The following is a 26,456-nucleotide window of genomic DNA, read 5'->3' as shown; positions in this document are numbered from 1 at the left end:
TATTATTCATTTCTAATATCTACAGCCTTTATTTTTATTATTATTTTTTTGAGACACAGTCTCACTCTGTTGCCCAGGCTGGAGTGCAGTGGCGCAATCTCGGCTCACTGCAACCTCTGCCTCCCAGGTTCAAGCGATTCTCCTGCCTCAGCCTCCCAAGTAGCTGGGTTTACAGGCGGGTGCCACCATGCCTGGCTAATCTTTGTATTTTTAGTAGAGACAGGGTTTTGCCACGTTGGCCATGCTGGTCTCAAACTCCTGACCTCAAGTGATCTGCCTGCCTTGGCCTCTCAAAGGTCTGGGATTACAGGCATGAGCCACTGTGCCGGGCCTACAGCCTTTAAAAAGACAAGCCAAAACAGAATCTGCATCCCCAGTCCCCCTGTCTCCATGAAGCACATGCACCAGAAAGAGAGATCATTGCTGGCTGTGTCTCTGTCTCCCATGTTGTCCCTCCTTCCTTCTTTCAATCATAGATGAATTTCCAGGGATGCTGCTTCATAAGCTTTTGTCCACAGTGAACATGACTGGTGCTTTTTAAGAAGTATAGATTGGTTGCTTAGTTAAAAGGGACTAGATTTACATTAAAAAAATAAAATCCACAAATAACTCCCTATGGTAGGCTGAAAAATGGCCCCCAAAGATATCCACATCCTAATCCCTGGAACCTATAAATAATACCTTATATGCCGCCCCAGCCCCCAAATTAAAGGTATTTGCAGATGTGATTAAGTGTAGGATTTTCAGATGGTACAATTTGCCTAGTTTATCTGGGTGGACTCTAAATACAATTAAATAAATGCTTATGAGAGGGAGGTGGAGGGACATTTGATTATAGACAGAAGAGGAAGAGGCAATGTGACCAAAAAGGCAGAGATTGGAGCAAGGAGGTCACAAACCAAGAGCACTGGCAGCCCCCCAAGCTGGAAGAGGGAAGGAACAGATTCACCCCTGGAGCCTCTGGAAAGAGTGTGGCCCCAGTGACACCTTGATCCCTGATACCCACCCCTGGATCAAGCCCACTGATACCAATTTCAGACTTCTGGTCTCTAGAACTGGGAGAGAATAAACTTCCATTGTTTTGTTTTGTTTTGTTTGTTTTTTTGAGACAGAGTCTCGCTCTGTTGCCCAGGCTGGAGTGCAATGGCGCGATCTCAGCTCGCTGCAACCTCTGCCTCCCTGGTTCAAGTGATTCTCCTGCCTCAGCCTCCCGAGTAGCTGGGATTACAGGTGCCTGCCAACATGCCCAGCTAACTTTTACATTTTTAGTAGAGATGAGGTTTCACCATGCTGGCCAGGCTGGTCTTGAACTCCTGACCTCAGGTGATCCATCCACCTTGGCCTCTGAAAGTGCTGGGATTACAGGTGTGAGCCACCGTGCCCGGCCGCTTCCATTTTTTTAAACCTCTAAGTTCGTAGTAATTTGCTGCAGCAGCACAGAAAACTAGTAACATCCCCAAATCACTTCACGCTTGAGGACCAAACCCCTTGTCCTTCCAACTCTTCCTGGGAGGACTCATGGAATGTAGAAGAGTCCCTCGGGCCAGCCCTGCATCTCTTGCCACCCTTTCTTTCCTTACTGTGCTTCAGTTTTCTTCCTAGCATGTGTCACCACTGGACATTCTGTCACAGGTTTGTTTGTGACCCACCTTTTCCACCCTTCTTCAAGTCTAATCCTCAGCACTTAGGACAGCACCTGGTACACAGCAGGCAGTCAATAAATGTGGAATGAATGAATGATTTAATGGCTATGGATTAAAAATGAGAGCACTATCAGTGAACCTGTTGTGTGTCTGCAACCAATCAAGACATTTCCAGTTTGTGCCAGCCGTGTCGCCCAGGTGTTACGAGGGTGGGCTCAGGAGACAGAAAACCCTGCTACTGTGGGACTTTAGGCCTCAGTCACTTGGTCTGTAGATGGGGATAATAATATTCCTACTATATAGTGTTGCTGGGGGTCATATGAGCAAACATTCATAATAAACATAGACCAGGGGTGTGTTAACCACCCCGTTTGGATACAGCATATTAAAACACACCCCCCAAAAAGAAAAAGATGGAGGTCTAGTATCCAAGAAAGATATAATCTAGTTGCCAGAACCTATGCATACAAACAAGAGTATTAACAATGTCGAGTAGGACTTGTTTCTGGAATAAGGGCTAAATGGTATATTTCTATCAACTGTGACACCAATTGAAAGATAGAAAACCCCAAGTACAACAACAGTCCCATAGACAGAAAAATCGCTTTTGCTATGGAACTGTGGACACATGTGTAACACTGTACCTTTCAGAATACTCTTAAACTACCCCATTTCTAAAGCCCAGGATTTTATTCCCAGCCTCTACTCCTCCTTTACTTTCCTTTTCTGCTGATAATTCATAGATGAGCTGGATAAATAGGACAGGCAAGAAGAAGCACGTGCACCTCCTCCCCTCCCTCATCACCTCTCCTCTCCCCTCCCCTCCCTCCCTCAACACCTCTCCTCTCCCCTCCCCCCCCTCCCTCAACACCTCTCCTCTCCCCTCCCCTCCCCTCCCTCAACACCTTTCCTCTCCCCTCCCCTCCCTCCCTCAACACCTCTCCTCTCCCCTCCCCTCCCTCCCTCAACACCTCTCCTCTCCCCTCCCCTCCCTCAACACCTCTCCTCTCCCCTCCCCTCCCTCAACACCTCTCCTCTCCCCTCCCCTCCCTCAACACCTCTCCTCTCCCCTCCCCTCCCTCAACACCTTTCCTCTCCCCTCCCCTCCCTCAACACCTCTCCTCTCCCCTCCCCTCCCTCAACACCTCTCCTCTCCCCTCCCCTCCCTCAACACCTTTCCTCTCCCCTCCCCTCCCTCAACACCTCTCCTCTCCCCTCCCCTCCCTCAACACCTTTCCTCTCCCCTCCCCTCCCTCCCTCAACACCTCTCCTCTCCCCTCCCCTCCCTCAACATCTCTCCTCTCCCCTCCCCTCCCTCAACACCTCTCCTCTCCCCTCCCCTCCCTCAATACCTCTCCTCTCCCCTCCCCTCCCTTGATGTCTCTCCTCTCCCCTCCCCTCCCTCAACACCTTTCCTCTCCCCTCCCCTCCCTCCCTCAACACCTTTCCTCTCCCCTCCCCTCCCTCAACACCTCTCCTCTCCCCTCCCCTCCCTCAATACCTCTCCTCTCCCCTCCCCTCCCTTGATGTCTCTCCTCTCCCCTCCCCTCCCTCAACACCTCTCCTCTCCCCTCCCCTCCCTCAACACCTCTCCTCTCCCCTCCCCTCCCTCAACATCTCTCCTCTCCCCTCCCCTCCCTCAACACCTCTCCTCTCCCCTCCCCTCCCTCAACATCTCTCCTCTCCCCTCCCCTCCCTCAATACCTCTCCTCTCCCCTCCCCTCCCTCAACACCTCTCCTCTCCCCTCCCCTCCCTCAACACCTCTCCTCTCTCCTCCCCTCCCTCAACACCTCTCCTCTCCCCTCCCCTCCCTCAATACCTCTCCTCCACCCTCCCCTCTCCTCTCCCCTCCTCTCCCCTCCCGTCCTGACCCTCCCCCTCCACAATTCGCTCCGAAATCCTGACCCTTTTCATGCCTGCAATACTTTGTTTATCCTGGACTCTTTAAAAGCAAACCAACCAACAAACAACAACAACTAGTCAGGAGGATAGGTAGTAAAAAAAAAAAAAAAAAAAAAAACAAGTCAAAGAAAAGGAGAAAAGAGCTTAGAAGTGTTTGAGAAACAAGGAAGGCAGACTGGATTGTAATAATGTAACTGAAGCAATCATAAAACATTACTCATTGAAACATCTCAGGTCAACTTTATGATGGTGAATTCAAGAGGTGTACAGGGGAAGGCGAAAGAAAGGAGGAAAGAAAAGGAGAAGGAAAGACGAAGGAAGGCAAGAAGGCGAGGAAAAGCAGGCAGGCACATCCAGAGTGACACCTTGCGCTCCCAGCTCCTCGGAGGCTGACCAAGATTGACCCTGGGGCACCCTCCATCCCCGCCTTCTGCTGCTATAGCCAAGACCACAGGAGCAGCCTGCACCGAATGAAGTGAGTGCTGAGATTTAACAGCCACACTCGAAAACTGCCCCTTCCCTGCTTCTGAAGGAAATATACACCATTTGCGGCTATTAGGCTCCCCTCCTTCCCCAGGAAAACCACAGGATCTATACTGTTCTTCCAAGCTGCGCAATTACAAAGGATGTTGTGGTGGTTTTCCTCTTTCAGAATCAGGTTTCCAGTTTGGGTCCTCCCCGGCTTGCCTCCCATTAGGGCACACCACATGGGTTTCCTATAGACCTGGTCCCATACCTGAGGGTCATGCTTCTGCGCCTCTCCGGAGCTTGGCAGGGACAGCCTCTTCCTGGTTAGAGGTTCTGTCCTCTCTCACCTCGCCCTGAGTTTTCCTTCCCCAGAAACATTCCTTCTCTAGATCAGACGGACAGGCTCTAATGTCCAAGGTTGTGTGACTGCTGACAAAAAGGGTGGGGACTAATGTACTCACACCCAACCCCTGCATGCCTGTGTCTACAATTATTCTTCCTTATATGATGTGTCATATCAAATTTAATTCATTTCTTTTTTCATACGTCACTCCCACTTCTACATCTTGCATTTAGCAAGGACTTCTCCTAAGCCCAGGGGCAACAAGGAAATGCTCCGGGTCTAGCATGTGACACACAGCAATGAAAAAAATATGCTCTTTTGATGTAAGATTGGGTTCAAAATGAGCAGTCTATCAGCTTTCTTCCTTGCCTCCCTTTTGGCAACAGCTAGCTTAAAGGTAAGAATTCAGTTGTTGGGTCCCTTTATTACTGAGCAAAATCAAAATTTGCTTCCTCTTTGGAGCATAAAAAAGCAACAGGCAACAAAGGGAAAATCCTTCACAACAACTGCTTAGTTTACACAGGGGAAAAACAAACACCATTAGGATGGCTGTGTTCACCCAATGCTGCTGCCGCCTGCTTCTGCAGCCCTGTGTTGGGGGCTGACTCTGTTTTGTGTTTAAACAAAGCCAGGCTATCACGAGGTCAGGAGATCGAGACCATCCTGGCTAATACGGTGAAACCCCGTCTCCACTAAGAATACAAAAAAATTAGCTGGGCGTGGTGGTGGGTGCCTGTAGTCCCAGCTACTCTGGAGGCTGAGGCAGGAGAAAGGCGTGAACCTGGGAGGCGGAGCTTGCAGTGAGCCGAGATCACGCCACTGCACTCCAGCCTGGGGGACAGAGCGAGACTCCGTCTCAAAAAAAAAACAAAAACAAAAACAAACAAACAATAAAAAAAGAAGGCCATGCTAATGCCATGTCAGTCATTGGTGAATCCTCCTTGCTGGGAGGGTAGCAATGGAGGTGGGGGAAGGGCGAAGTCCAGGGAAGCCCAGGAGTTCTCCAGCCAGGCAGAGAAATTAACTGAGTATTCATTAGGAAGTCAAGGGCATATAGGAAAAGACTCAACCCATCTGGAAGCTGCCTTTAAATAGTGATAGCTTTGAAGAATGACAGGGACATTTTAAAAGGACACAGGAATCCACTTGTAGAAGTTTTACTGGCCAAATGTGGAACAACTGGAGTATTAAAATAATTACTAATCTACAGCACTTGTAGCCAATTGAATAAAACAAGGACTTATGAGTCCACACTAAGATACATAAAGGGAAAGGGAACACTCTACCTTACAAGTAGGAAACCAGCTAACAAACATACGAGAAATACTGGAACTAGAAAAATCATTTGATAGCCATCATAATAATAGAAAAACCATTTGATAGCCATCATAATAATAATTGATGTCAGTAAGAAGTATCAATGGATGGTAGGACTAGTGGGTGAAATTTTGAGGAGGACAGGATATTTAGTCTTAAAGTAGCTCCCCCCCATATGATTAAGGACAAAATAGTATCCTTACATTGGAGAAACCTGGCATACAGCGCCTTAACCAAGTAATCAAAGGTAATAGTGCCATAATGAGACTAATCAATGGCATGTGGCTCCTGATAGGATGCACTGAGAACTTAGCCTCACTTCTGTGATTTCCTGACAAAAGAGCATACTCTGAGTTGAAACAACAAGGGATAGTCTGCAAAGCAACTGGCCTGTACTCTTAAAATAATGTAATGTTATGAAAAAGCAAAGAAAGACAGAAGAATGCTTCCAAATTCAAGGAGATTTAAGAGACATGACAACCGATGCACTGCATGTCCTTCTTGCTAAAAGGTCGTTATTGACATAATTGGTAAAATCTGAATAAGGTCTGTAGATTAAGTAATCGTATTAAATTGATGTGAATTACCTGCTTTTGAACATTGTACTGGGGTTATATAAGAGAATGCTCTTGGGGAAGGGCAGAACAAGATGGCCAGATAGAAGCCTCCACTGATATTCACTTCATTGCCCCACAGGAACACCAAATTTAACAACTATCATCTACACAAACAAGCACCTTTATAAGAACCAAAAATCAGGTACACAATCAGTGTACCTGGTTTTAACTTCATATTGCTGAAAGAGGCACTAAAGAGGGTAGTAGGAAAGACAATCTTGAACTGCCGATGCCCATTCCTTGGCAGTGGCTGCATGTCGTGGAGAGAGCATCTGTGTGTTTGGGGAAGGGAGAGTACAGTGATTTGGGGACTTTGCGTTTGAACTCAGTGCTGCCCTATCAGAGCAAAAAGCAAAACCAGGCTGAAATCAGCTAAGCCACGACTCCCCAGCCTACCCACACACAGAGGGAGCATTTGGACCAGATCTAGCCAGAGGGAAATTATATATTCCAGTTGTTGGAACTTGAGTTTTGGCAAGCGGCACCACCATGGACTAAAGTGCTCTGCAATCCTAATATACTTGAAGGGTAGCCTAGGCCACAAGAACTGTGGTTCCTAGGCAAGATATCAGTGCTGTGCTGGGGCCAGAGCCAGTGGACCTGGGGGGGCACCTGATCTACTGAGACACCAGAGTGGCTAAGGGAGAACCTGTGTCACGTGTCCCAAAAACCCAGGCAGCACAGCTCACAGCAATGAAAGTGACCCCTTCCTTGTGCTTGAGGAAAAGACAGGGAAGAGTAAAGAGGACTTTGTCTTACACCATAGGATACCAGCTCAGCCACATTAGCATAGGGTACCAGGCAGAGTCATGAGGCCCCCATTCCAGGCCCTAGCTCCTAGATGACATTTATAGACACACCCTGGGCCAGAAGGGACTGCACTTCCTTGAAAGGAAGGACCAAGTCCTGGCAAGACCCATCACCTGCTGAGTGGAGAGCCCTTGGGCCCTGAATAACCAGCAGGAATACCCACGTAGTACGCTGTGGGCCTTGGGTGAGACTCTGAGATGTGCTGGTTTCAGGTGAGACCCAGCACATTCCTAGCTGTGGTGGCTATGGGGAGAGACTACTTCTACTTGAGAAAAGCAGAGGGAAGAGTAAAGTGGACTTTGTCTTGCACTTTAGGTACCAGCTCAGCCACAGTGGGGTAGAGCACCAAGCGAGCTCTTGGAGTCCCTAATTCAAGGCCTTGGCTCTTGGATGGCATTTCTGGATTTGCACTTGTCCACAGGCGAGTCCACTGCCCTGAAGGATGTGTCCTAGGCCTGGCAGAACTTACTATAAACTGTCTAAGGAGCTCTTGGGCCTTAAGTGAACATCGGCAGTAGCCTGGCAATACTCTCTGTGGGCCTGTGGTAGTAATGGTGATAGGGAGAGGATCCTTTGCCTGGGAAAAGGGGAGGGAAGAATGGAAATGGCCTTGTCTTATGGTTTGAGTGACAGCTCAGCCCCAGTAGAATAGAGCACCAGGTAGATCTCTAAGGATTTTGACTTCAGTCCCTAGCTCCCACCTAGGGCCTGGGGTATCTTGTCACCCTGAAGGGAAGGACACAAGCCTGGCTGGCTTTGCACCTGTTGATTGTAGAGCCTTAGGGCCTTGAGCAAACATTGGAGCTAGTTAGATAGTGGTTACAGAGGGCCTTGGGTAAGATCCAGTGCTGTGTTGGCTTCAGGTCTGACCCAGCACAGTCCTAGTGATCATGGCCACAAGGGTGCTTGTGTCACCCTATCCCCAGCTTCAGGTGGCTCAGCACAGAGAGAGAAACTTTTGTTTGGGGAACAAGAGTCTGCCTGGTAATCCAGTGAACTCTTTCAGATCTTATCCAAGACCACCAAGGTGATACCTCTATGAGTCTGCAAGAACCATAGCATTACTGGGCTTGGGGTGCCTCTAATGTAGATATGTCTTTGAGGTCTCAAACTCATTCTATGAGGCTAGTATTACCCTGATACCAAAACCAGACAAAGACACATCAAAAAAAAGAAAACTACAGATCAATATCCCTGATGAGTGTCAATGCAAAAATCCTAAATAAAATACTAGCAAACCAAATTCAACAACACATTAAAAAGATCATTCATTATGACCAAGTTGACCAAGTGGGATTTATCCCAGGGATGGAAGGATGGTTCAACATATGCAAATCAATGTGATATATCATATCAACAGAATGAAGAGCAAAAACCATATGATCATTTCAACTGATGCTGAAAAGGCATTTGATAAAGTTCAACATCCCTTCATAAAAACCCTAAAAACACTGGGTATAGTAGGGAACATACCTCGACATAATAAAAGCCATATACGACAGATCCATAGCTAGTATCATACTGAATGGGGAAAAACTGAAAGCCTTTTCTCTAAATCTAGAACATGATAAGGATGCCCATTTTCATCACAGTTATCCAATACAGTACTAGCAGTCCTAGCTAGAGCAATCAGACAACATAAAGAAATAAGAAGCATGCAAATTGGAAAGGAAGAAGTCAAATTACCTTTGTTTGCTGATGATACAACCTTATATTTGGGAAAATCTAAAGACTCCACCAAAGAACTATTAGAACTGATAAGCAAATTAAGTAAAGTCACAGGATACAAAATCAACATACAAAAACCTGTAGCATTTCTATATGCCAAGAGCGACCAATCCAAAAAAGAAATCAAGAAAAAAATCACATTTCTAATAGATACACATAAAATTAAATACCTAGGAATTAACCAAAAAAGTGAAAGATCTCTACTATGAAGACTATAAAATGTTGGTGAAAGAAATTAAAAAGGACACAAAAATTAGGAAGATATTTCATGATTATGGATTGGAAGAATCAATATCGTTAAAATGTCCATACTACCCAATGCAATCTGTAGATCCCATGCAATCTCTATCAACATTTCTTCACAGAAATAGAAAAAACAATTCTAAAATGTATGTGGAACCACAAAAGACTCAGACTAGCCAAAGCCATCCTGAGCGAAAAAAACAAAATGGAAGAATCACATTACCTGACTTTAAATTACACTACAGAGATATAGTAATCGGTACAGCATGGTTTTGGCATAAAAACATAGACATATAGACCAATAGAAGACAGAACTCAGAAACAAATCAACACACTTATAGTGTTCTCATTTTCAACAAAGGAACCAAGAACATACACTGGGGAAAGGACAGTTTCCTCAGTAAATGGTGCTGGGAAAACTAGATATTCATATGCAGAAGAATGAAACTGGATCCCTCTCTCTTGCTGTATATAAAAATCAAATCAAAATGGATTAAAGACATAAATCTAAGACCTCACACTATGAAACTACTACAAGAAGACAAGGGAAAATCTCCAGGACATTGGACTGATTAAAGATTTATTGAGTAATACCCAAGAAACAAAGGCACCCAAAGCAACAGTGGACAACAAAGATCACATCAAGTTAAAAAGCTTCTGCACAGCAAAGAAAACAATCAACAGAGTGAAGAGACAACCCACAGAATGGGAGAGAACATTTGCAAATTATCCATCTGACAAGAGATTAATAACCAAAATACGTAAGGAGCTTAACTCTACAGGAAAAAAAAATCTAAGAATCCAATTAAAAATGGGCAAAATATCTGAATAGATATTTCTCAAAAGAAGACATACAAATGGCAAACAGTATAGGAAAAGGTGCTCAACATCAATGATCATCAGAGAAATGCAGATCAAAACTACAATGAGATATCATTTCAACCCTGTTAGAATGGCTTTTATCCAAAAGATGGGCAACAACAAATACTGGTGAGGATGTGGAGAAAAGAGAACCCTCATACACTGTTGGTGGGAATGTAAATTAGTACAACCACTATGGAGAATAGTTTTGAGGTTTCTCAGAAACTAAAAACAGAGCTACCATATGATCCAGCAATCCCATTGCTGAGTATATATCCATGAGAAAGGAAATCACTGTATTGAAGAGATACCTGCACTCCCATGTTTATTGCAGCACTATTGACAATAGCCAAGATTTGGAAGCAACAGAAGAATGAATAAAGAAAATGTGGTATAGAGTTCTCACAATGGAGAACTACTCAGCCATGAAAAAGAATGAGCTCCTTTACTTTGCAACAACATGGATAGAACAGGAGGTTGTTATGTTAAGTGAAATAAGCCAGAAACAGAAAGACAAATTTCTCATGTTCTCACTTATTTGTGGGAGCCAAAAATTAAAACAATTGAACTTCAGGAGATAGAGAGTAGATAGATGGTTACCAGAAGCTGTTAAGGATAGTTGGGGGTGGGGGTGAAAGAGAAGTGGGGATGGCTAATGGGGGCAAAACAAAAGTTACAAAGAAAGAATAAGGCCTGGTATTTGATAGCTTAACAGGTGACTACAGTCAATAAGTATTTAATTGTACATTTAAAAATAATTAAAGAATATCACTTGTTTGTTTATAACACAAAGGATAAATGCTTGAGGCAATGTGTATCCCATTTACCTGGATATGATTATTATGCATTGCAAGCCTGTATCAAAATATTTCATGTACCCCATAAATATATATACCATGTACCCACAAAAATTAAAAATAATTTTAAAAACTTAAAATAAAAATAAATGAAGTAAAAATGCTTGAAACATAAAAATTTCACTCTTAACATTGGCTTTAATGTGAAATGGGTTGGAATTATTCAAGAGACCAACTTAAAAAAAGAACTGTGTGAACCTGAACAAGTAGTATATGAAAGGGAAAGCCTTATATGTGAAAATATGTTCAACTTGATGAACAATCAAAGGTATGCTAAACAAAACATACATGTTTTTGCTTATCTAACTAGAAATGAGTTTTTTCTTTTTTTTTTTGAGATGGAGTCTTGCTCTGTCACCCAGGCTGGAGTACAGTGGCATGATCTTGGTTCACTGCTACCTCCGCCTCCTGGGTTCAAGCGATTCTCCTGTCTCAGCCTCCTGAGTAGCTGGGATTACAGGCACGTGCCACCATACTCAGCAAATTTTTGTGTTTTTAGTAGAGATGGGGTTTCACCATCTTGGCCAGGCTGGTCTTGAACTCCTGACCTCGTGATCCACCCGCCTTGGCCTCCTAAGGTGCTGGAATTATAGGCATGAGCCACTGCACCCAGACAAAAACGAGTTGTTAAAATGTATACTTGATGTCAGTGTAGGATGTAGGGAAATCTGCTAGTCATTTACTACTGGTAGGAGATGTTGAAAGCAAATTTGAGAATCTGTATTAACAGTGGAAACTATGCATAATCTCTGACTCAGCAATTCTACTTGTGACCCTAAGGATAAAATTAGTAGTATGCAAGAAGATTTGATAATAGCGAAAACTTGAAAAATAAATAACAATAAGGTAGCTCTTAAATATGGTATCTTTACTCAACAAAATACCCTGCAGCCATTAACAAGGTGCTGGAGAAAGGTTTGCATATGTGCAAAAAAGCCAGTTACAAAATGACTTGTATAATATAATCACAGTTTTGTGGAAATCTACATACCTGGAAAAGAATTGAGAGAGAAGGGTTAACAGTGGTTATCTCAGAGTGGGGTGGAGTAGACACAAGGCTAGCAGGATGGCATGCAATTGAGAGTCAGGGGATGGGACATACTTGGACGCATACCCTGACTCTGCCACTGTGGGAACTGCAGCAACTTGCTCACAGAGTCCTTATCTGTAAAATGGGGATAATGCTTCTTCTTAGGGTTTGTTAAAGGATGAATAGAGATGATGTTGATAAAATACACAGCACAATATCTGGTACAAATGAATACTAACTGATAGATTTGTAGATTTTTAAATCTGCAATTACCAATTTTCTACAATGAACACATTACTTTTGTAATGAAAGCCATTTCAAAAAATGCAAACACATACAGAATTCTGATTAATGATATACATGCTTAAGTGAAAGCAGAGAAGGGAAATACATGATGTCCACAACTTACTTTGAAATGCATCAAAATATAAGATGGATTGGTGGTGGGTATACAGAAATTTACTACAAAATTCTTTCAACTTTGCTATATGTTTGAAAATACAATACAATGTTGGGAAGAAGGCAGAAAAAAAGAGAATGCCCTTGTTTTTAGGAAATACACAGTAAAGTAAAAGTTGAGCATCTGAAATCCAAAAATCCAAAATCCAAAATGCTCCCAAATCTGAAACTTTTGGAGCACACTGCATGATGCCACACTTGACCTCATGTGACAGGCCACAGTGAAAACGAAGTAAAAATTTTGTTTCATGCACAAATTATTAAAAATATAAAATTATCTTCAGGTATGTGTAAAAGGTATATATGAAACATTTGAATGTCATATTTAGACTCAGCTCCCATTCCCAAGATATTTCATGATATATATGCAAATATTCCAAAATTTAAAAAAAATCCAAACTCTAAAACATCTCTGTTCTTAAGCATTTTGGATAGAGGATAATCAACCTGATTTTAGAGCTAAAGGACCATGGTTTATATAACTGCTTAAAATGATTCAGAAAAAAAATTGTGTGTATATAAAGAGAGAGAGAACAACAAAGCAAATGTGGTAGATGTTCATGTTTAGGGACTCTGGGTAGAGGATTTATGGGGATTCTTTGCATTTTTCTTGCAACTTTTCTGTTAGTCTAAAATAATGTCAAAATAAAATGTTTAAAAAAGGTGTGAAGTTAAAAACAAACGTGTGAATCTAAGGTCAGTTTTTACTCTGCCTGTCACAACCTGGGCTGGGACTTGACACCTCCAGGAAATCAATACTATTAAGATATTCCCTATATGGCCGTGTGTGGCGGCTCACGTCAGTAATCCCAGCACTTTGGGAGGCCGAGGTGGGAGGATCACTTGAGGTCAGAAGTTCGAGATCAGTCTGGCCAACATGGTGAAACCCTGTTTCTACCAAAAATACAAAATTTGGGAGGCTGAGGCGGGCAGATCACGAGGTCAGGAGATCGAGACCATCCTGGCTAACACGGTGAAACCCCGTCTCTACTAAAAATACAAAAAATTAGCCAGGCGTGGTGGCGGGCATCTGTAGTCCCAGCTACTTGGGAGGCTGAGGCAGGAGAATAGTGTGAACCCGGGAGGTGGAGCTTGCAGTGAGCTGAGATAACGCCATTGCACTCCAGCCTGGGCGACAGAGCGAGACTCTGTCTCAAAAAATAAAAATAAAAATACAAAAATTAGCTGGGCACGGTGGCAGGCACCTGTAATCCCAGCCACTCGGGAGGGTGAGGCAGGAGAATCGTTTGAACCCGGGAGGTGGAGGTTGCAGCGAGCCAAGATCGTGCCACTGCACTCCAGCCTGGATGATAGAGTGAGATCTGTCTCAAAAAAAAAAAAAAAAAAAAAAAAGGATAATAGTCTCTATAAATTAGACCATGGAGAGAGATCTTGGAAGGCAGCTCATCAAAAGTCTACCAACCTACACATCATCCTGTGTATATACTGAAGACCATATATAGTCCCAGGATGAGAACTCTAGAGGCAAATAAAGGGTATGGTTCCTGTCTTCAGGCTGTTGTTGCATCTTAGAGGGGGACTTTGGTGCTTGTCGGCTGTCTGCCTTCCCTACTACACATGAGCTCCCCACAGGCAATGCTTAATCCAACCAGCATCTAGCTTGCATAGGGCACTTCATTCTTATTATTTAAATGAAGGAATGGCTGCTGAATGACACATGGGAATGAAGGCATGATGGGTATGAGATATGATAAACTATTCTAACAGAGGGTCTATACCCTTTTCCACAATCAAATCTCATACTACCCAGTGGTCCAAACTACAAGCCGGAGGCAGGAGCTCGGAGAAATGGGAGACTGTGGTTCCCCCTTCCCATCTTGGGAGACAGCAAAACCTCTATTATGCAATTCCAAGGGTCAAGGACATCCGGCTCCAAGGGTTCTATTCAACAAACTTTTAAAGTGGCTGCTGGGAGGTAGTTTGCGTTTATAAAAGTTGGAGTATTTGGAAGGGAGGAGATACAATAGAATGGAACATGTAAATTTCCAACAATTTGCTAATGTTTAGAAAACACAGCTTGAGATTTCACATAACCTGGCCAGAAGGCGAAGCAGACAAATATTTAGTGAGCCGCTACTAGGGACTGAGGTCCTGACCCAAGAGGAATGAATAAAAATAACTACCAGGAGCTGTGCTGCCTTTATAGAAGAAACTAGAGACTGCTTGCCCAACATTATAGACAGTACTGAATCTATAGTTGAAAAAGGACTACAAGATAAACTCTTTGACAGCTCAATCTTTTTTTTTTTTTTTGGCAGAACCATTTCCTACTCTTTTGGGCAGTCTTTGAAAACTCACGGGACAAATTTTTCTGATGTGTTTACTTTTCTCCTACAGAGGCTAAGCTTCTGTTATTTTAGAGAACTTGAAAGATTATATGCAGACAGCCGGGCGCGGTGGCTCATGCCTGTAATCCCAGCACTTTGGGAGGCCAAGGTCGGCGGCTCACGAGGTCAGGAGATCGAGACCATCCTGGCTAACATGGTGAAACTCTGTCTCTACTAAAAATACAAAAAAAAAAAAAAAAAATTAGCCAGGCGTGGTGGCGGGCGCCTGTAGTCCCAGCTACTCGGGAGGCTGAGGCCGGAGAATGGCGTGAACCCGGGAGGTGGAGCTTGCAGTGAGTCAAGATCACGCCACTGCACTCCATCCTGGGTGACTGAGCGAGACTCCGTCTCAAAAAAAAAAAAAAAAGGATTATATGCAGACTTTTGTTATCAGCACCATCAAATAGTCCATTTCATGCATTCTCAATAGCCAGTGTGCTGGGATAGAAGTGTCAGTATGGCCTAGCGCTGGCTTTGACGGGATATTTGCGTGCAGGGAAGTGCTCATGGGTTTTCTCCCTAGAAAAGGCTCCCTGGTCAAAACAGGTTTGGGAATAACAGAAATGAAAGATGAAGAAATTCATGGTTATGAGAAGGAACTGTTTCATTCTGTTTAACCCGATTATTTCCCTACATTATTGGGCTACAGAACTTTTTTTCTCATAACAAACTTATTAACAACCAACAGATCTCATGTTTTGTAGAATACTTCTGAAAAATCTGCTATCAAAATGACAGTCCTAATTATCACTGGAGTTTTACCCCTCAAACTAATTAAGCTATATGGCATTTGGGTGAACTTAGCCAGGCAAAGTCTGTGCCCAGGTATAAGAAATCCACCTCCTCGGGGCCGGGCATGGTGGCTCACGCCTGTAACCCCAGCGCTTTGGGAGGCCGAAGCAGGCAGATCACCTGAAGTCAGGAGTTCAAGACCAGCCTGGCTAACATGGTGAAACCCCATCTCTACTAAAAATAAAAAAATTAGCTGGGCTTGGTGGCAGGTGCTTGTAATCCCAGCTACTCAAGAGGCTGAGGCAGGAGAATTGCTTGAACCTGGGAGGCGGAGGTTGCAGTGAGCCGAGATCTTGCCATTCCACTCCAGCCTGGGCAACAAGAGCAAAACTCCATCTCAAAATAAAATAAAATAAAATAAAAATAAAGAAATTCACTTCCTACCTCCTAGCCATAATGCCATCACCAATGGCATAGACGTGGTGAAGTTGTTTAATCTCTCCCCCCCTTTTTTTTTTGAGACAGGGTCTCACTCTGTCACCCAGGCTGGAGCACAGTGGCATCATCTCAGCTCACTGCAACCTCTGCCTCCCAGGCTCAAGCAATCCTCCCACCTCAGCCTCCTGAGTAGCTGCAACCACATGCACAAGCCACCGTGTCCAGCTATTTTTATTTATTTATTTTTTTGGTAGAGATGGGATTTTGTCTTGTTGCCCAGGCTGTAATCTCTTGAGTCCTCAGTTTCTTTATCTGCAAAACGAGTTTGTGAATCAAAGCTCTCTTTCAAATTTAACAATCTAAATGATAAAGTGGGAAAAAAGGGGAACTTCAACTCATTGACTTGATTTCCTTGTTGTTATCACATCAAATCCTGAGAATTATGCCGAAGGCATGCTTCAATACTTCCATGCTGCACGTGGGGCACCACGCCCAGTGGTTTGTGAACTAGTTCTTCGCAATACCGCCCTCTGGGTCCTACGTCCACACTCACCCCAGGCCATGATCTTGACTGAATGATAAAAGGCCAAGTTCTCTGTCTTATTCCCTGAACTCTGCAGCTCTTTTGGAAATGCCTCTTCAGCCTCTGCCAGGAGGAACTGTGAGACGGGGACAGAATGTGTGTAACAGCAAAGTCCCTGAGAGGGACGAGGTTCTCAGACCAGGGAGACTCCTGATGGAGAAAGTGACCCCCTTCTCCACTGGGAATGGGCTGAGAGGTGCGTGCTGCCAGGCAGGAGGGCACAGTGGTTTTCAGAGCACTGGTGGCAGCCCTGGGCCTCCTGGTGTTCCTGCATTTTAAAGAAAACTATATAAAAAAATAAGATCCCAGAAGCCAAAGAAATCAGCCTCTGAGGGTAGAATGTCTGGGTTGAAATTGGTGTTTCTCAGTGACAGGTGGCCCTGAACCCTCTGGAATCATACCCCTAGAAGGGCTGCCTCTCTAGCCTTTACCAAGGCTGGCCTTGCCGGCCCTGTGCACCTGAGAGGTGCTTCCACTGTAGGAATGCTGAGGAACAGGCCAGGGCCTGGTCCTAGGACTTTCTTGCTGCTGGGTTCACAGGATCTTTGATATCCATGTTGAATGTGGAAACACATTCAATGTGGTTTTTTTTGTTGTTATTACAACATAGTGATGATGTCACTCCTTTTGTCCCTCCTGTAGTCTTTACGATAGCATATCACAGTCATTTTCATAGATTGAAAAACATTTCATGTGGCCCTTTATTCAAGATCTGATACTATTTTTCCCCCATCTAGTAATTAGCCTGCTATCCTTAAGACAGGTGTGTGACAAATGCTCACAGCTGTGTGCAACATCGCTGACTTCACGATGGCTCCACTGGGTCTTGGTATGCACCAGGCACTGTGCTAGGTTCTGGGGATATGATGGCACCCGGGTGCTCCCTGGGAGAGCGTATAGTCGTGTGTGTGTGTGTGTGTGAGAGAGAGAGAGAGAGAAAGAGAGAGAGATTGATTCTGGTGAAGCCGGATGGCATTTAGACGAACATTCAGGAAGACTGATCACACCACACCAGCAGTTCAGCAGAGTGGTTAAGCGAGTGACTTAGGATCAGAGTAGTCAGCAATTCCACCTCCACTGCTTACTAGCTGTGTGACTTCTAGCCAAGTTTCTTCCCCTCTGTGAGTTTCAGTGGACTAATCTGCAACACGCGAATGATGATAGTTACAGTTTATGAGGATTGTTTTGAACATTAAGATAAGTATGCATAGCGCTTGCTATAATGTCTGGCATACAGCCAGTACTTAATCACAATAAGCAGTTAGCCACTGAGTGTTTTCTATGTGCCAAGGACTGTTTTGGGGACTTTCATCTTTCATGTATTAACTCATTTCAACTTTAAAACAACCCTTTAAGGTGGGAACCAGTATTTTATAGATAACTAAATGGGAGGTTATATAACTTGCTTGCCCAAGGTTGTAAAAGTTGAAAGTAGGATAGTGAAGGTATTATTAATGTTGTTATTGTTTTTATTATTATAATATTTCTGGCATCCATCCTAGTAAGTTTGTTTTATTTTATTTTATTTTTTTGAGTCCGCTGGATTATGCAAGAAGCAGTTTGTGCTCCGATAGCTTTTGCAAGAGAGAACTGGATTCTCTAGATTTGGGCTGAATTTTATAGGTGCAGTTGCATCAATTCACCAGCAGATGGCAGGATATAGCGGTTATTTTACTCATCTCAAGCGAAGGACTTGGTACAAGGAAGGCCTCAGGACCAGGCACGGTGGCTCACACCTGTAATCCCAGCACTTCAGGAGGCCAAGGCGGGCGGATCACTTGAGGTCAGGAGTTCTAGAGCAGCCTGACCCAACATGGTGGAACCCTATCTCTACTAAAAATACAAATATTAGCTGGGTGTGGTGGTGCACCTGTAGTCCAACTACTTGGGAGGCTGAGGCAGGAGAATCACTTGAACCCAGGAGGCAGAGGTTGCAGTGAGCCAAGATTGTGCCATTGCACTCCAGCCTGGCCAATGGAGCAAGGCTCTGTCTCAAAAAATAAAATAAAAAGCCTCAGAAACGAGAATTATGGGCTGGGCATGGTGGCTCGTGCCTATAATCCCAGCACTTTGGGAGGCCGATATGGGTGGGTCACTTGAGGTCGGGAGTTCGAGACCAGCCTGGCCAACATGGTGAAACCTTGTCTCTTCTGAAAATGCAAAAATTAGCCCGGTGTGGTGATGTGCGCCTGTAATCCCAGCTACTCAGGAAGCTGAGGTGGGAGAATTACTTGAACCCGGGAGGTGGAGGTGGCAGTGAGCCAAGATCAGGCCACTGCACTCCAGCCTGGGTGATGGAGTAAGACTGTGTCTCAAACAGCAAAAAATAAAAAATAAAAAAAGAAGCAAAAATTATGGCCCAAGTAGTGTAGGTGTTTTGCTATGCGGCAAGGTTATGAAGTAGGTGATGTGGTATTTTAGATGGTTACTGTATTAGTCAGGGTTCTCCAGAGGGACAGAACTAACAGGATAGACATATATGTAAAGGGGAGTTAATATTAAGTGTTAACTCACACAATCACAAGGTCCCACAATAGCTCATCTGCAAGCTGAGAAGCAAGGAGAGCCAGTCGGAGTCCCAAAACTGAAGAACGTGGAGTCCGATGTTTGAGGCAGGAAGTGTCCAGCACGGGAGAAGGATGTAGGCTGGGAGGCTAGGCTAGTCTCACCTTTTGACGTTTTTCTGCCCGCTTTATATTCGCTGGCAGCTGATTAAATGGTGCCTACCCAGATTAAGGGTGGGTCTGCCTTCCCCAGCCCACTGACTTAAATGTTAATCTCCTTTGGCAGCACCCTCACAGACACACCTAGGACCAACACTTTGCATCCTTCAATCCCATCAAGTTGACACTCAATATTAACCATCACAGTTACTGTCACCTTTAAGCCTGATGAGACCAGGGCTTCCTCTAGCACTGGCTAGACATGGGGTTTATTCTGGTCTGGCCAAGCAATGGTGGGGTCAAAAGGCTCCCGAAATTCTACAGAGGCCTCTTCACACAATCACTGCACATCAGAACTCCATCTGGGTTGGTCTCTGCCCACTGTACATTTGGACAATAACTCTGTGGAAGAACCTGGGGGAGGAAGGTGTCTGTGGAGTCAAGGGGGTCCTGTTCCTTCCCCCAGATTAGACCCGGTGCTGCTCCTCCTCCATGGCTGACCTTGCACTTCTCCCAGATCCAGAGGCTGCCCATGTTGTGAGCCAATCTCAGAGCCCCCCCTTCTACATGAGGATACATGGCCGTGAGCTGGGAGGGAAAGGTAAGCCACAAAATAAATATGGCCCCATGCGAAGGTTTTGGGGGGAGAAGCCCATTATTTGTTGTATAAAATTAACTCAGAATATCATGGGTGAAAAAGCAACATTTGTGTGAATGACTAGAATGAAATGGAAGGCACACAGAGATGTCAAGTTCTGCCAGTAGCTTGTGGTCATCCTCTCCACACTCCCCAGCCTCCCAGATCCTCCTGTACCCTCGTGGGGACAGTTTAAGGAAAAAGTTTGAGAAGCTATGTCCCTATTCTCTGGACTGTAAATTCCTGGAAGTAGGCTCCTGTTTGGAGCAGACAAGATGTAGTTTGTTAATGAATAAAGACTAGAGTGTGTGTGTGTGTGTGTGTGTGTGAGTGTGTGTGTGCTTGTGTGTGTACATGTGTGTGTGTGTGTACAGGGTGGAATCCTGTAGACAGATAGGAGCACAGGGCACTGGGTCGTGAGGAATCCACCTGGCTCTGAGTGGGGCCTGACAGCCTGTTTTTCTAACAAGCTCAGCATCAATCATTACTAAAGGATCTGCTGAAAAATGTCAGACACCGGGCTGGGCACAGTGGCTCGCACCTTTAATCCCAGCACTTTGGGAGGCCAAGGCAGGTGGATCACCTGAGGTCAGGAGTTCGAGACCAGCCTGGCCAACTTGGTGAAACCCCATCTCTACTAAAAATACAAAAATTAGCTGGTCATGGTGCCAGACACCTGTAATCTCAGCTACTTGGGAGGCTGAGGCAGGAGAATCACTTGAATCCAAGAGGCGGAGGTTACAGTGAGCCAAGATCGTGCCACTGCACTGCAGCCTGGGCAGTAAGAGCGAGACTCCATCTCAAAAAATAAAAAAATAAAAAAGTCAGACACCCCTGGCATCAGTGCATGGTCACTTTCATTTTTATGGCTGCATTACCAGAAGTACTGGTCAGGGTCCTATGAGGATCACATGACTTAAACATGTGACAGGGCTGGCAATATATGTCTTGCAAATAGTATGTGCTTAGGAAATGTTGGCCGTTTGCATGTTCATGGCAATTGTCTGTGAGAATATTCATTTTTTCTTTTTTTCTTGAGACAGAGTCTCACTCTTGTCACCCAGGCTGGAGTGCAGTGGTGCCATCTTGGCTCACTGCAACCTCCGACTCCCGGGTCCAAGTGATTCTCCTGCCTCAGCCTCCTGAATAGCTGGGATTACAGGTGCCTGCCACCACGCCCAGCTAATTTTTTGTATTTTTAGTAGAGACACGGTTTCACTATGTTGGCCAGGCGGGTCTCAACCTCCTGATCTCAGGTGATCCACCCGTCCCAGCCTCCCAAAGCACTGGGATTACAGAGGTGAGCCACGGTCCCTGGCTGAGAATATTCTTTAACCATTGGGTGCTAGTTCCATCTAGACACTGTGTAGAAATGGGCAATGTTTTGGCCAAATCTTCCCTGGAACCACATGGGAACTGGGGTGTGTCTCCATGACAGGGAATGTCTCTGATTTTGCTAAGTAGCTGTATCTGGGAGATGGCAGACATCTGGAAGAAACTTGAAGCATTTGGACAAAATTAAGTTCTAAAAATGCTGAGGAAGTTTTAGAGGTGGCCATGTGGAGAGGAGTTTATATAATATAGTCTGGTAAGGCTGCAAATAGATTTTAAAGGAAGCACACAGCTCAGGGTCACCTGCTTGGAATAAACTAGTTCAGGGTAATTCCCAGAATCTTACAGTACCCGCTGTGGACTGAATTGTGTCTTCCCCAAATTCACATGTTGAAACCCTAACTCATTGTGAGTGTAATTAGAGATAGGGCTTTCTGGAGGTAATTAAGGTTAAATGAGGTCATCAGGGTGGGGTCCTAACATAAGAGGATTGGTGGCCTTATGAGAAGAGGAGAGAGAGCACTCCCTCCTGAGCAACCTCGGGAAGATTAGAAAAGGCTTGTGAGCGAAAGTGAATGGTGCTGGTGGGTCCAGAGCACACTGAGGAGAGGGCACGTGAGGACACGGTGAGAAGGCGGCATCTGCAAGCTGGAAAGAGCTCTCCCAGGAATCGAATTTGCCGACTCCTTGATCTTGGACCTCCCGGCCTCCAGGACTCTGAGAAAATAAACTTCTTTTGTTTAAGCCACCCAGTCTAGTGTGTTTTGTTATGGTAGCCTTAGCAGAGTGATATAGGGCTCTGATTGGAAAGAATCTTAGAAGTTATCCCACCCAACTATTTTATTTTATAAATGTGCTTCCAGACTCAAGACTGGAAGCAAGAACTGGTCGGAAGACAAGAAAAAACCTACAATTTGTCCCCTACTTGTAGATGAACCTACGTGTGCAGAGTTGGAACCCAATATTCCTTTAAAGTACAGTAAAAATAGGTTTTGCACTTGGAAAGACTGAGCACGGTTTAGAGGCCTTAAACACCCCCCTACTAGGGGTAAGACACTCTGCTAATTGCTAAGACACTAAGAGGTAGAAGATCTCTGCTGTTTGTTAAATGACTCACCAACCATTCAGGCAACAGGTATTTCCTGAGCACCTATTATGTGCCAAGTACCAAACTTGATTCCAGGGATGTAGAAAGAGTTTACTGTCCAAGAAAGGAGACAGGTATATAGATACATGACTAATATAGTGTCATAAGTACTAGATTCAAATATGTCATATAATATGCTATATAGGACAAGGAGCTCCGGAGTAACTGTAGGAAGATTAGAAAAGGCTTGTGGGCAAAGGTGGGCAGACAGTGGTTCTGGTAGATTTCCAGAGCACATTCCAGGAGAACAATGTGCACTCCCACTGCCCTGTCCTCAAACAGCATCATCTCTTTCGTACCTGGATTACTGACTGCAACATCGCCTTACTATCACCTATACCTGCTAGTGTCTCTGGCTAACATACTTGCCACAAAGGAGTCATATCTTTTTAGGCCATGAATCTGGATCATTATCACTTCCCCTGCCTAAAACTTTTCAGAGGTATCTCATGCTGTCAGGATATTTAGTAGCATGCAATAATGAAGATGATTAAAATATCAAATGTACATATTCCTTCTTATGTACCTGGTGTTCATCGATACGCTTTACATATACACTTGGTTCTCATTATTTGTGGATTCTGTATTTGTGAATTCACTGACTTACTAATGTTAATTTGTAACCCCCAAATCAATACTCATGGTGCTTGTGTGGCCATTCCTGGGCATGTGCAGAGTGGGCAAAATATTTTGAGTCATTAGATGCTTATGTTTCTAGCTGAGCTCAAACAAGATGGCACTGTGCCATACTGTAAATGGGTATCTTCTCATGGACCCATTGTTTGCATTTTGTGCTTTTTGTTGGTGATGTCACTGTTAAAAATAGCCCCAGGCATAGTGCTGACGTGTTGTCTAGTGGTCCTAGGTGCAAGAATGCTGTGATGTGCCTTACAGAGAAAATGTGTATGTTAGATAAGCTTTGTTAAGAAATGAGTCATAGTGCTGTTAGCCCTGAGCTCAGTGTTAATGAATTAACAATACATATGCAAATAAAGTGCTTTAACAACTGAAACACACATAAAACAAGTTATATATTGATCAGTTGATGAAAATATTGTGACCAGAGGCTTGTAGGAACCTAACCCCATATTTCCCCTGAGAGCAATGGTGCAGTATTCACTAACTCCTTGTTTGAAGTGACTTTATAGAACATAACTACAGTGAATTATGATTGTTGACTGCAGTAACTCACTTAAAATTAATAAGAAACTTATACAATAATAGATGAAGTCTTTTCTATCTCATACACAGCTTTCTGGGGTATTGTCCCCCCTTTCTTTCCCTGGCCACATTGGCCTTCTTTCAAGTCTTTAAAATTTATGTTTTGTTCCTGATCTCAAGGACTTTGTCATAGACTATTTCCTTTGCCTTCTCGCCCCACCCAATCTACACCAGCCAGTTTTAAACCCTGTTATTCCACCTCATATCACCTTTCACTTTACATTCTTAGCACAACTTACAGTTTTATTTAATTCATTTTTTGACATCTTTCCTGCCTTCTCAACTATTCAACTCATGAGGTTGGGGCCTGCGAGTTGCCTGCAAGTCTTAACTCTGCTTGTTTGCTCTTAGGCAGAGGAGGATGAGCATATGAGGAGGATTGGGAAGAATGCTCAGAGAGGAAGGAGGGAATTGGGCTTTATTATCAAGAAGCAGGAGAGGAGACAGTCTTCCATCAAAGAGTGTCAGGTGCCTCAGAGATAAGGAAAGGATGGAACAGTGCACCTGAATTTCATATCAAGGAGGTTGTTGGTGGGAAATGCAGGAAGGTTGTAGAGCAGTGGAGGTGCATGCTGGGCTGCAGCAGGTTAAGGAATGCATGGGGCATATGAAAAGGAGGAGAGAGAACTCTTATGGAGCTTGGCTGAGATAGAAAAGATGAAGGGAACAGTCACAGTGAACAAAGATATAGGATTATAGGATGGTTTTGTAGCAGGTGAAAGATAAATACCTTTTATAAGCCAAGGAGGAAAAAGACAGTTGAAAGAAATTGAGAATAGTAGAAAGAATGGGGGAAAATCTAGGATCAAATCAAGATCACTAGTGAAGAAATACACCTTAGAAAGATGTACATATATACACTTTTCCCTTGGAGCCTAGAGGGAAAGAGGCAAGGGTGATTTTAAGTGGAGACAGTTCTAGATGCAGGGAGGGAAGCTGGAGGACTGTAAGCTGTGTTTCTTGATGTAGGGGGCAAGGTGTCTGCTGGAAGGGCTAGATGTGAAAGCTCAAAGTGACAAGGTTTGGAATGGTGTGTGGTGGAGGGTAAGAGCAACCACTGGAAGGCAGCTGAGCAGTGCTGAGGGTTGGCCTCAGCTGGCCACCAAAAATCTGAGTGATGCCAATGCATGTACTTCTGGCATTCTTTCCCTCTCCCAGCAGTGCCCGGCAATCCAGGTAAAGGCCTATAGAATGTGGGTTACTACCCTGGTCCCAGGTTGAGGTATAAGGCAACAGGGCTTGGGTCTTGAGAGTGCTGGCAAGCATGGCTGAAGCAATGGACCTGGAGCCTGCACTAAAAGGTTAGGGCTGTGTGGCCAAGAGGTTGGCTAAGAAAGAAGAAAGAGTCCTGCAGGGTGAGGATCCTAATGAGGTTAGGGGGAACAAAAGCAAGACCGGTGACCTGGCATCCTTGAGCATGAGAATTTGGAGCCATAAGAGATGGTGGCATTGGCACATTAGTGTCTACAGTGAAGGACATGGTCCAGGATGTGGCCATGGAAAGTGAAATGTAGTGGAAGTGAGGACGACTAGAGTGCAGAAAGTCAGAAAGGCTTTGGGCCTATGGTACTGAATGATCTAGAGCCACTGGGAAGTCCCCAGATAAAGGCAACAAGTAGGGAAAAGGACAGAATAGGCCAATGGCATGAACCTTAAAGGAAGATAAGGTTTGCAGATAGGAGGCAGCTTGACCATCTAGAATTTGCAAAGGGGAACAAGAATAATGTATGCACCACTTTCAGGAGACACAGAGTGAGGGGACCAGGCTGGTTCCACTGGAGTAAAATATATAGAAGATTATAATGCAAGTTCGGACAAAGATGGAAATGGTAAAGGGCTTGGGAAGGAGACTCAGAGAGAAATAAAGAGAAGGAAGGTCTGTATTCACAGTACCTGGGTCCTAAACAGGAGAGTATACTGGAATCATCTCGAGGACTAGTCATTATCCCGGACCCTCTGATTTAGTGGGTCTGGGATGGGGCCTGAGAAACTGAATTTATTTTATTTTATTTTATTATTATTATACTTTAAGTTTTAGGGTACATGTGCACAATGTGCAGGTTAGTTACATATGTATACATGTGCCATGCTGCTGTGCTGCATCCATTAACTCTTCATTTAACATTAGGTATATCTCCTAATGCTATCCCTTCCCCCTCCCCCCACCCCACAACAGTCCCCAGAGTGTGATGTTCCCCTTCCAGTGTCCATGTGTTCTCATTGTTCAATTCCCACCTATGAGTGAGAACCTGCGGTGTTTGGTTTTTTGTTCTTGCGATAGTTTACTGAGAATGATGATTTCCAATTTCATCCATGTCCCTACAAAGGACATGAACTCATCTTTTTTTATGGCTGCATAGTATTCCATGGTGTATATGTGCCACATTTTCTTAATCCAGTCTATCATTGTTGGACATTTGGGTTGGTTCCAAGTTTTTGCTATTGTGAATAGTGCCGCAATAAACATACGTGTGCATGTGTCTTTATAGCAGCATCATTTATAGTCCTTTGGGTATATACCCAGTAATGGGATGGCTGGGTCAAATGGTATTTCTAGTTCTAGATCCCTGAGGAATCGCCACACTGACTTCCACAATGGTTGAACTAGTTTACAGTCCCACCAGTAGTGTAAAAGTGTTCCTATTTCTCCACATCCTCTCCAGCACCTATTGTTTCCTGACTTTTTAATGATTGCCATTCTAACTGGTGTGAGATGGTATCTCATTGTGGTTTTGATTTGCATTTCTCTGATGGCCAGTGATGGTGAGCATTTTTTCTTGTGTTTTTTGGCTGCATAAATGTCTTCTTTTGAGAAGTGTCTGTTCATATCCTTCGCCCAATTTTGATGGGGTTGTTTGTTTTTTTCTTGTAAATTTGTTTGAGTTCATTGTAGATTCTGGATATTAGCCCTTTGTCAGATGAGTAGGTTGTGAAAATTTTCTCCCATTTTGTAGGTTGCCTGTTCACTCTGATGGTAGTTTCTTTTGCTGTGCAGAAGCTCTTTAGTTTAATTAGATCCCATTTGTCAATTTTGGCTTTTGTTGCCATTGCTTTTGGTGTTTTAGACATGAAGTCC

At 44.2% G+C, this 26,456-nt stretch overlaps 1 protein-coding gene across 1 annotated transcript in view; it reads right to left on the bottom strand.

Moving 5' to 3' along the window:
* Positions 1 to 26,456, bottom strand: part of PGCKA1 (PDCD10 and GCKIII kinases associated 1) — a 133,905-nt gene that overhangs the window by 4,349 nt on the left and 103,100 nt on the right. The gene's annotated exons all lie outside the window — the stretch shown is intronic.

The sequence above is a fragment of the Gorilla gorilla genome, chromosome 3 (assembly GCF_029281585.2).
Source record: "Gorilla gorilla gorilla isolate KB3781 chromosome 3, NHGRI_mGorGor1-v2.1_pri, whole genome shotgun sequence".
Classification (NCBI taxonomy): domain Eukaryota; kingdom Metazoa; phylum Chordata; class Mammalia; order Primates; family Hominidae; genus Gorilla; species Gorilla gorilla.
Note: the sequence above shows the minus strand (reverse complement) of the source record. Positions and strands in the feature narration are given on the sequence as shown.